Here is an 11,070-nt window from a genome sequence, read left to right as displayed (position 1 = left end):
ATTTTTTTAAACCTTAATACATGGCATAATGCTTAGCTTATAATAGACATTCAATAACGGTTATTAAAAGGAAAGTTTCAAGTAAGAGAAATGTTTCTAGAACTGGCAGTTTTCTTGAACCACTAGGGACTCAAGGGAAACAAAAGGAATCCCAACTATGTACCTCAAATTTCTGAGTCCCCGAGTTCATTTTTAGTGGCAATATTTTGGTTAAAATACATCTTTTTCTATGTAAGTCCACTGTGATTTTAAATGTCTTTGTATTGCTTAACAGAAATTACTTATATCTACTTTACAGTGTGCATTAAGCTTCACAGGAGTAAAGCTAATTTTTTTTAAAAATATAGCCTTTTAAGTCAGATACACTTATCAATATAATCCCAAATACTTTGTCTAGCAGGAAAAGAAAAGAAAAAAAAAGCATGAAGATATGTTGAAAATATTACTTCTCAAAAGAAAAAGGATATTATTGACATGAAATATAAAATTTGGCAGAGCTTGTCCATCCATGATGTCTACAAGACCTTCAGCTTCAAAATCAGATCCAAGTTGCAGGATACAAAGTCAACATACAAAGATCAGTGGTGTTTCTATACACAAACAGCAAACTATCTGAAAAGGAAATTAGGAAAACAATCCTATTTACAATAGCAGCAACAACAAAAACATACTTAGAAATACACTTAGCCAAAGAGGTAAAAGACTTGTACACTGAAAATTATAAAGCATTAATGAAGGAAATAAAAGAAGACTCAGATATATGGAAAAACATTCCCTGTTCATGTATTGGAAGAATTAGCATTGTTAAGATGTCCATACAACCCAAAGTGAACTACAGATTCAATTCAACCCTATCAAAATCCCAATGCCATTCTTTACAACAATAGGAAAAAAGATCCTAAAATTCATATGAACCACAAAAGACCTCAACTAGCCAAAGCAATCTTGAGCAAGAAGAACAAAGTTGGAGGCATCACACTTCCTGATTTCAAATTATATTACAAATCTATAGTAATAAAAAAAATGATACCAACACAAAAAGAGACATATAGAACAATGGAACAGAATAAGGAGTTCAAAAATAAATCTACCCATATGGTCAACTGATCTTCAACAAGGCTGTCAAGAACACATATGGGAAAGGATAGACTCTTCAACAGATGGTGCTGGGAAAATCGATGTCCACACATAGAAGAATAAAATTGGACTCATCTCACTACATATAAAAATAAACTTAAAATGGATTAAAGACTTAAATATAAGACCTGAAACAGTAAAACTACTAGAAGAAAATATAGGGAAAGTGTCTTGATATTGGTCTGGGAAATGATTTTTTTGAGATAAGTCCCCAAAAACACAGGCACCAAAAGCAAAAAAGGACAAATGGGATTGCATCAAACTAAAAAGTTATGGATCAAAGGAAACAATCAACAAAGTGAAAAGGCAACCTATGGAATGGGAGAAAATATTTGCAAAGCATATATCAGATAAGGGGTTAATATCCAACATATATGAGGAACTCAATAGCAAAAAGAAAAATAACCTGATTTGAAAAATAGGAAAGAACTGAATAGATGTTTTTCAAAGGAAGACATATGACAGGCCACCAGATGTATGAAAATGTCTCAGCATCATTAATCTTTGAGGAAATACAAATAAAAACCACAATGAGATAGCATCTCCCACCTGTTAGGATGCCTATTATCAAAAAGACAAGTGATAACAAGCACTGATGAGGGTATGGAGAAAATGAAACTTTGTACACTGTTGGTGGGAATGCAAATTGGTAAAGCCTCTATGGAAAACAGTATGGAGATTCCTCAAAAAATTAAAAATAGAACTACAATATGATTTAGCATTCCCTATTCTGATTATATATCCAAAGGAAGTGAAATCAGTGCCTCAAAGAAATATCTGTGACTTTATGTTCATTATTCACAATAACCAAGATATGGGAACAACCCAAGGGTCAATCAAGAAGTAAGGGACAAAGAAAATGTGGTATATACAATGGAATATTATTCAGCCTTAAAAAAGAAGGAAATCCTACTATTTGCAACAACATGAATGAACCTGTAGGACATTATGCTAAGTTAAGTAAGACAGTCACAGAAAGACAAGTAATTCATGATCTCACTTATATGTGGAATTTAAAATAGTTGAACTCATAGAAGCAACAGAGTAGAACTGTTGTTGCTAGGGGTTGGTGGGTGGGAGAAATAGGATGTTTGTCAAAGTGTCAAAGGGTACAAGGTTTCAGTTATGCAAGGTGAATAAGTTTTGGAGATCTAATGTACAGCATGGTGACTCTAGTTAACAATACTGTATATATACTTTAAATTTTCTAAGATGGTAGATCTTAAATGTTCTTACCACACACAAACACATACACAAAAGTAACTATGTGAGGTGATGGGTATGTTAATTAGCTTGATTGTGGTGATTATTTAACAATGTATAGGTATATCAAAACATCAAGTTGTACATCTTAAATACATATAATTTTCATTTGTCAATTATACCTCAATAGAGCTAACAACAAACAGAAAAACAGCAACAAAAACCTAGCCCCAAGGACACATTGACTTGTGACACAGCCCTTGCATTGAATCCCAGAATATCAAAACCAACTAAAAATTATTCCTTAAAATTACTATTTTGTCTTACTTATATATCTCTGTATCTCTCTATTTATAGATGTATATCTATCCATCTCTTGCTTATTTATCTCTGTATCTCTGTATCTATCCATCTATGTACATAGACAAATACTTGAAACCAAGAACAATGCTGTGTATGGAAATCTAAAACAAAAAGTAATCTTATATATCAGAAAGAATACCGTCTTCTTCATATCAGAAAGAATACCATATAATACTGTTTAATTTTTTCATGGGTTTTGAATGCATTTATTCCAGAAGGACCTACTATGCAGTAAGCCATGAGTTGTGAGCAATAAGAGTGATAAAAGCTACTGAGGCAGGGGTTTCAGAATGGTGCACAGAGGAAGTCCATTTTGGATAAGGTATTTTATAGGAGTTTCCCCAAAAGAGAGAAAGGGAAAAACATTTAAGGTTGAGCAAAGTTGAAGAAACCATGAAAGAGCACAAAATTTTCCAGGAACACTGAGAACTTTGTCACCTGAATGGAAGATTAAATGGAGAAGATGAGAAAAGATGCTGCCCAAATAGGTTCACATCAGATTTTGAAAGACCTGGGCTATGCTAAGGAATTTAGATTTCTTTTTTTTGGACCATTTCTCTTATAAGCTCCCTACATGGCTGTCTTTTACCCACTGAGTCCGCAGTGACTATCATGGGTCATTGCACGTCATATTTTGCAATAAACAAAATGTTTGTTTGTTGACAGTATAAGCAGATAGGTGTTTTTAGAAAGAGGAGTGACAGGATCAGATCTGTGTTTTATTTAGTTAGACAAGAAGAGAAAATTTCAGAGGGCATTTACGGAACAAGTGGCAGCAGCTCTCAAGCAATAGTGGTGGGAGTTGGGAGATGATACTCCAGTGTTCTCATACTCAACAGCAGTAATAATCCCCAGTTACTTAGAATTCTAACATAGCTACTCCAATACCATGTATTGCTTTTCTTCTTTTTCTGTTTCACTTCCTTGCTTTCACATGAGTGTTTCCTTGGATTACCTTGCAAACAGACTGCCCAAGCTTTCTTAGCTCAAGTTCTGCTTTGGAGAACTCCAATTCAAGACAGAACCAGACGGCCATTGTAATGGTCTACACAGAGATAGTTAGGGCCTCAACTAAAGCAGTGGCCACAGAAAATATGGGAGGCAGAATTCTCCCTTAATCCTTCCAAATCCACATGCCTTGGTATATACTCACCTTCCCTAAGTTATTCGATGAAGCATTTTTATCTTAGTGCTGCTGTGAAGGGATTTTGCAGAAATAATTAAGGTCCCAAATTAGTTGACTTTAAGAAAGGAAGATTATCTCTATGGAGCCTGACCTAATCACATGAGTAATAAGGACTGGGACCTCCCTAGTAAGAGAGATTCAAAGTATGAGAGGAATTTGATATGAGGGGGATTCTCCATGGCTAGCTTTGAAGATGATGCATGAAATGTGGGCTTCAAAGAGCTGAGCACAAGCCCCCAGCTGACCACCAGCATGGAAATGGGATCTCAGTTCTACAACCACAAAGAATTGGATTCTGTCAACAACATGATAGAATCTGGAAACAGATACCTCCCCAGAGCCTTCAGATGAGAACACAGCTGGTGAGACCCTGCTCAGGGGACTCAGCTAACCCATTTCCAGGCTTCTTACTAAGGAAATTGTGAGATAATAAACTGGGGTATTTTAAACTGCTAATTTTTTGGTAATTGTTTATGTGACTATAGAAAACTAGTACAAAATGAAAAGGTGTTAAGTTTAATATACAGATAGAAGTCAAGTGTTAAAATCGCTAGGATTTGGTGGCTGATTGTGTGAAGTTGTTAAAGGAAAAAGAGGAATGACTTTAAGGTTCTAGTCTGGGTTCATAATAATGTCATTAACAAATTAGAAAATGTGCAAAGAGGGATCTTGTTATAGTATTAAATTTTTTTCTTGAGTTTGCCGTGTTTGAGATGAAGCTGTCTAATAAACAGTTGAAAATATAATTGAAAGTGCAGGAAAGATTCTGGGTCTGAAGAATAAACATTTGGAAATCATTAACATATGCTGAATATCAAAGTCCTGGGAATTCCAGGTAAGAGAGCTTAGGTATCTTGTATCAAGATGTTCTTCACTGGCAAGCCTCTCTGATTTTTGGTAATGGAGGTTTCTCAAGTGAGGAAGGACACAGAGCTCTTCTGGCAATGGGAATATACCAGATAATGTGTTATCTTCATCTTGGGTTTCATCTTATTTACAGTACAATAATTTTAATATTCTGGCTTAGGAATTAGGGTGTGGATGGCAAATAGATGGCACTAAAACAACTATTCCCCAAATCTGAGCCTATGACAGATATTACTAATCAGTCTGATCATTTTCTCCTCAGAACCAGTATCTTTATCAACCCAGTGGTCCCAACAGTAACTACTTCATTGTAGAGCACACATTTGCCATTCGGGGTTAATTTCAAAATGATACCCATTTAATAATATATATTGAATTGAAAAGAGCTTGATTTTATCTTAAGATTTGTCATTTATATTTTCTTACAAATGGTGTTTTCTTATCTATCTTTATAACACTGAATGATATTGGTTGGCCTCTGGAAGAACTTATTAAGATGGCTAAAAGTGATTCTTGCAGCCTGTAGACTCTGTATGACAAATTTTGCAAAGCTAAATTTAAGTGTTAAGAAAAAAGTATAAACAGGGATTTCACTCAGTCCTTCAGAAGCTGATTGGCACTGTGTTCACAAGTCATGAAGTTCAGATATTATAATTTCTAGTTCCTGTCCTGGGAGCTAAGGTCAGTTCTGGCAGTTCCAAGAATAAACAGTTGAGAGCTGACATAAATGCACAGGAATCACAAAAACAGATATATAGATCAATGGAAAAGGATAGAAAGCCCAGAAATAAACCCATGCACCTATGGTCAATTAATCTATGACAAAGGAGGCAAGAATATACAATAGAGAAAAGACAGTCTCTTCAACAAGTGGCACTGGGAAGACAGGACAGCTACATGTAAAGAATGAAATTAGACCATTCTCTAACACCATACACAAAGATAAACTCAAAATAGATTAACACCTAAAAGTAAGACCAGATACTATAAAACTCTTAGAGGAAAACATAGGCAGAACACTCTTTGACATAAATTGCAGCAACATTTTTTGGATCCACCTCCTAGAGTAATGAAAATAAAAATAAACAAATGGAACCTAATTGAACTTAAAATCTTTTTCACAGGAAAAGGAACCATAAACAAAATGAAAAGACAAACAACAGAATGGGAGAAAATATTTGCAAATGATGCAATGAGTTATCACCTCACACCAGTCAGAGTGGCCATCATAAAAAGTCTACAAAAAATAAATGCTAGAGAGGATGTGGAAAAAAAGGGACGCCTCCTACACTGTTTGTGGGAATGTAAACTGGTACAGCCACTATGGAAAAAAGTATGGAGGTTCCTTAAAAAACTAAAAATAGAGTTATCATATGATCTAGCAATCCCATTCCTGGGCATATATCCGGAGAAAACCATAATTCAAAAAGATACATGCACCCCAATGTTCATTGCAGCACTATTTACAATAGCCAGGACATGGAAGCAACCAAAATGTCCATCAACAGATGAATGGATAAGTGTGGTATTTATACACAGTAGAATATTACTCAGCCATCAAAAGGAATGAAATATGCAATTTGCATCAACATGAATGGACTTAGAGGTTATCATACTGAGTGAAGTAAGTCAGACAGAGAAAGACAAATATCATATGATATCACTTATATGTGCAATCTAAAAAAATGATATAAATGAACTTATTTACAAAACAGACACAGACTCACAGGCTTAGAAAACAAATTTATGGTTACCAAAGGGAATAGGTGGGGGGAGGAATAAATTAGGAGTTTGGTATTAACATATACACACTACTATATATAAAATAGGTAATCAACAAGGACCTACTATATAGCACAGGGAACTATATTCAATATCTGTAATAACCTAAATGGGAAAATAAGCTGAAAAAGAACAGCTTTATTTATATGTATAACTGAATCACCTTGCTGTATACCTGAAACTAACAAAACATTGTAAATCAACTATACTCCAATATAAAACAAAAATTTTAAAAAACAACCCACTAAAAAATTAAAAATAAATAAATGCACAGGAATTGACCTCTTTCCAACCAAAAATGGTTAAGAATTGCATAAAGTCAAGCATATTAATTATCCATTTGTTGTCCCATTCTGCCACATCATCTTGGGAGATACTGAAAACTCTACAACACTGCTTGAGACACAATTTATATGATCCAGCCTATAAAAAGCTTAGGCAACCCCACTTCTGGATCACAGGGTGTTAACATATTAGTCAACCCATAAAAGCTCCCACTGATTTATATGGAGTTGTATCATTGCATCGCAGGCTGAAGGGCCTAAATTGTTTTTAGAGAAATATAGGACTCTGTCTTCAGGATCATGACCCATGAGTCATACCCAGGATTCCCAAAGCTGAGGCCAGTGGGGACATGGAAGAACTTGGCTTAGACACAGGGATATGACTCATTAGAAAAGATGAACTGGTTTTGAAAAATAACAAGAACCACCTTCTATTCTTTGCATACCTACCTTCTTTCTATAACTCCCTCCCCCCCCCAACACACACATATACAGAAGCAACCTAGAATATTTGGAAGCGTTTATGAGGTATATAAACTTATTCTTATTACTTACTTTTAGAGATCTTGGTCAATTTTTCTATAAGAAGTGATGGTCAGAGTTAATCTTTGAATAGCAGATTGACAAAATGACACTTGCTCTACTTAAAAAAAAAATTATTTGCCAAATTTATACACGAAGTTGAGAAAAGTTATGACAAATTCATATGATGTGATATCCAAGCCCGGCTTCTTATCATTTAAGTGACTCTGATTAGTAATTTTTAAAACTCATTAACAAAAACTCAAAGTAATTGCTGACTTACTTAAGAACAGTGGTGGGTGACCCACAGGCAGAGCGACACCTCAAGTATGGGCAGTGGTGGCTGTCACATCCTATTTCCATGTGCATGCAAGGGAAAGCTTGCACTCTTTGACAAGGTAAGGCCTCTCTGTTTGGGCCAAAGTGAATAGCAGTAGGATTTCAGGCCACCAGAACTCTTATTTTGTGATTTTCAAAAATTAAGTTGAAAATAATTTTAATATTATTTTTGAAATTTAATATTTTAATATTAATCAATGTCTATGCTGAATTTCATTCTAATTGGAGCTGAGAAACTGTAGCTCCAAATATCAGAGACTTCCCATTTCTTTCTTCCATTTTTAGATTTAAGGACTAAAAACATCACAGCATGAAAAGAATGGGAAGCCGGGAAGAAGGATAAGAATGCACACAGACGTATCTGGCCTTCTGGAAGCTAGTTCAATTCAAATCTTCTTTCCCCATAGCTAAGTTGGGTGGGTAGCTGGTCTCAAGAGTAGCCCACCCACAACCACCCAGTCTGCTGGCAGGAACATGCCCTCTGCCCTGTTCCCACCCTGAGCCCTGCAACCACCACCATGCCTCCAGCCGCCATTTGGTGTGAGAGGGAGGTAATTTTTTCCTTTCCCATTCCTTGGCTTCCCAGGGGGAGGTTCTGATTTCCTTCTCTCCTGCTACAGCTTTTAAGCATATCTCCCATTTTTTTCTCCTTCCCTACCTGAAAGGTCCTAATTCATATGCCACTACCATCTTGCCTGAATGACTGCCCTAGTGAGCTCCCTGCTCCCATCATTTGTCATCACAGGCCTTGTGGTAGAGTCTTTCCTGTTTTACACCATAAGTGACTTTACATTTCATTCAGCATAGCCTATAAGTCCTTAGATCAGGGGTCCCTAATCCTGGGCCAAGGAAAGGTAGAGGTCCAGGACCTGCTAGAAACCAGACTGCACAGCAGGAGGTGAGCAGTGGCCAGCCAATGAAGCTTCATCTGCTGTTCCCCATCGCTCCCATTACCGCCTGAACCATCCCCCGCCCCCACCACCCCATCCGTGGAAAAATTGTCTTCCACAAAGCCAGTCCCTGGTGCCAAAATGTTTGGGGACCAGTGTCTTAGATGACCAACCTCTCCAGCCATATTGGCCTTCAGAATTTTCCTCAGAAGCCATGTCTCACTACAGGGCCTTTGTACATACCTCTTCCTCTCTGAACCTGAAAATGGGTCATGGGCTCTGCCGTCAGAAATCACAGAGCTTGCAGCGCTTACCGCAATGTGGATACAATGTCATGTGTCTCCTTCACAGCTGGACTGGGAGCAGCTGTGAGCATAGAAAGAGCCTGTCTGTATTCTCAGGGTCTAGAACAGAATAGGCCACAGAATAGGTGTTCAATAATTACTTGCCAAGTGTTTCCTAGAAATGTACTGATTGTTTCCTGATTGTTAGATTTCCTTATTTGATCATTTCTAGCAAAGTTGTTGCTTATATATTTACTTAGCATTTCACTTGGTTCCTAAATTATTTCTTTCCTACTTCACAGCCTTTGCGTGCTCTGTCTCCTCACCAGAACCAGCGCTGCTCTAACTCTCTAGGCTAAGCAGTGAGGATGAGTTTCAGAATTTGTAAGTATTTCCCCAGGGCTTCTTTAGAGCTTTGCATGTGCATAGGCAAGTGTCCTTTGGACCCTCAATAAATGATTCATTGGATGGATGGATGGATGGATGGATGGATGGATGGATGGATGGATAGGTGGATGGGTGAATGGGTGGATGGGTGGATGGATGGTTGAGAGGATGGCAGACAAATACACTGATGGAAGGTGCTCAGTAGTGGCAGACAATTTCCTTAGGCTGTTTATGTCTAAACTGTTTCCCCTGTTTGTGAATGAATAGTTAATCCCTTATTTCTCAGGGAAACTGTCAGCCGAAGTATCTAGCAGAGCCTGCAAAATAACTGAAACATGAAGAACTATCAGCAGAAGCTGCTATCTTCAAGGCAGTTTTGAGGAGGATGAATGACTTTGTGTTTCTAAGTACTTACAGGGTCCTTAAGGAAGCACTGTATGAATAAAACCCAATTACAAGATCACCACACCAGACTCCTGGGTACTGCTGTGTACAATTCTTTAACTATAACTTCCCTTTAAATTGGTGTATTTTGAGCAAGATTAAAAAGAGATCTCTCTCCCTCTCTTCTAATTATAATGCATCTCCCCCAGCAGACACCCCTATCAGCAGAGAGGTGCCGAGGGCCTCAGCCTGGTCTCCTTGGGCTTCCCCTCTGCGATTCAGGAGAAAATCTGACTTGTAAGGGAGTCCCAGGCCTCCTTCCTTCCTCTCCTCTGGTTTCCAAGGTAGAAGACCCTCGGATCCCTTCAGCCTAGGCTCCCCCAGTTCAGTCCCACTTGGCATTTCTCGGTTTCTAAGTGAGGTTACGGATACACATTGAGCCCAGAACTCATTGCTTTTTTGGAAAGGGCAAAATAAAAGAGGGGATTTTCCATATTCACATTTTTCCACAGAAATGTGTTCATAAGCTTTAAACTCGCCCAAGCTATGTTAATGTATGTGGTTGGCTTCTGTGCCAATTTTCATTGTGAATAATATGTTAAATAAAAGGGTTCTTGTCTTTCCCCTCCAACCTCCCCTCCCATAATTTTAAGTTCATAAGCCCATTTCATAAGTGAATCAGGTCTTAAGACAGAATCAGAAACGATGTTGTTCTTTTAGCCACTCACAGTGTTTGCTTTAAACCCCTGATAGGAACACGGGGCTGTGACAGCAGCAGCTGAGGTAAACAGATGACTTTATATATAATGCTTTTTACAAGGTGGTTCAGTTCATTTCTAACCTTGGTCTTGGCGTCATGGAAGGAGCCAGGGAAATTCCACCCCTTAACCCTACCCTGCATCTCCTCCCTTCAAGGGCAAGAAAATATCCATATGCCTGTGGTTTCACAGCCCTTTCCCTGCAGTGGATCTTGCACCGTGCTGTCCCCCTAAATGACGGAGAACCCCAATAGTGTCGGCAGGTGGTGTTATTAGTAGTATTATTTTAATCAAGTGACTGAATGTTCACAATAAAAGTTGCAACTTTTATGAGCCATGAGCTGGCGTGTCCTGGCATGTCCTGGTTGTCAAGTTTCAGTGCGTTTTGGTTCGAATGTTCCCTGCCTATGTTTATTCCTGGTCACACCACACCTCCTGGGACTGTCTTTGTGGCTTTGCTCAGCTGCTGACTCAAGTTTCAGAAGACATGGGGGAGAGTGGGGGACGTCTGCAAGATTCTGGCCTGAAGAAACAGCTCCAATGGCTCCACACTTCTGAGACATTGAAACTGCCTACCCTTCTCTGTCCTTGGAAGGTTCCAGAATACCAACTAGCTGTGAATATATAGGTCTAGAGGAGTGTTGACATAAGCACACAGTGAGGACCAGAAACCCTTGATAGAAA

Source organism: Hyperoodon ampullatus (genome assembly GCF_949752795.1).
Source record: "Hyperoodon ampullatus genome assembly, chromosome: 14".
NCBI lineage: Eukaryota > Metazoa > Chordata > Mammalia > Artiodactyla > Ziphiidae > Hyperoodon > Hyperoodon ampullatus.
The sequence above is the reverse complement of the archived record's forward strand: the minus strand, read 5'-3'. Positions refer to the sequence as shown.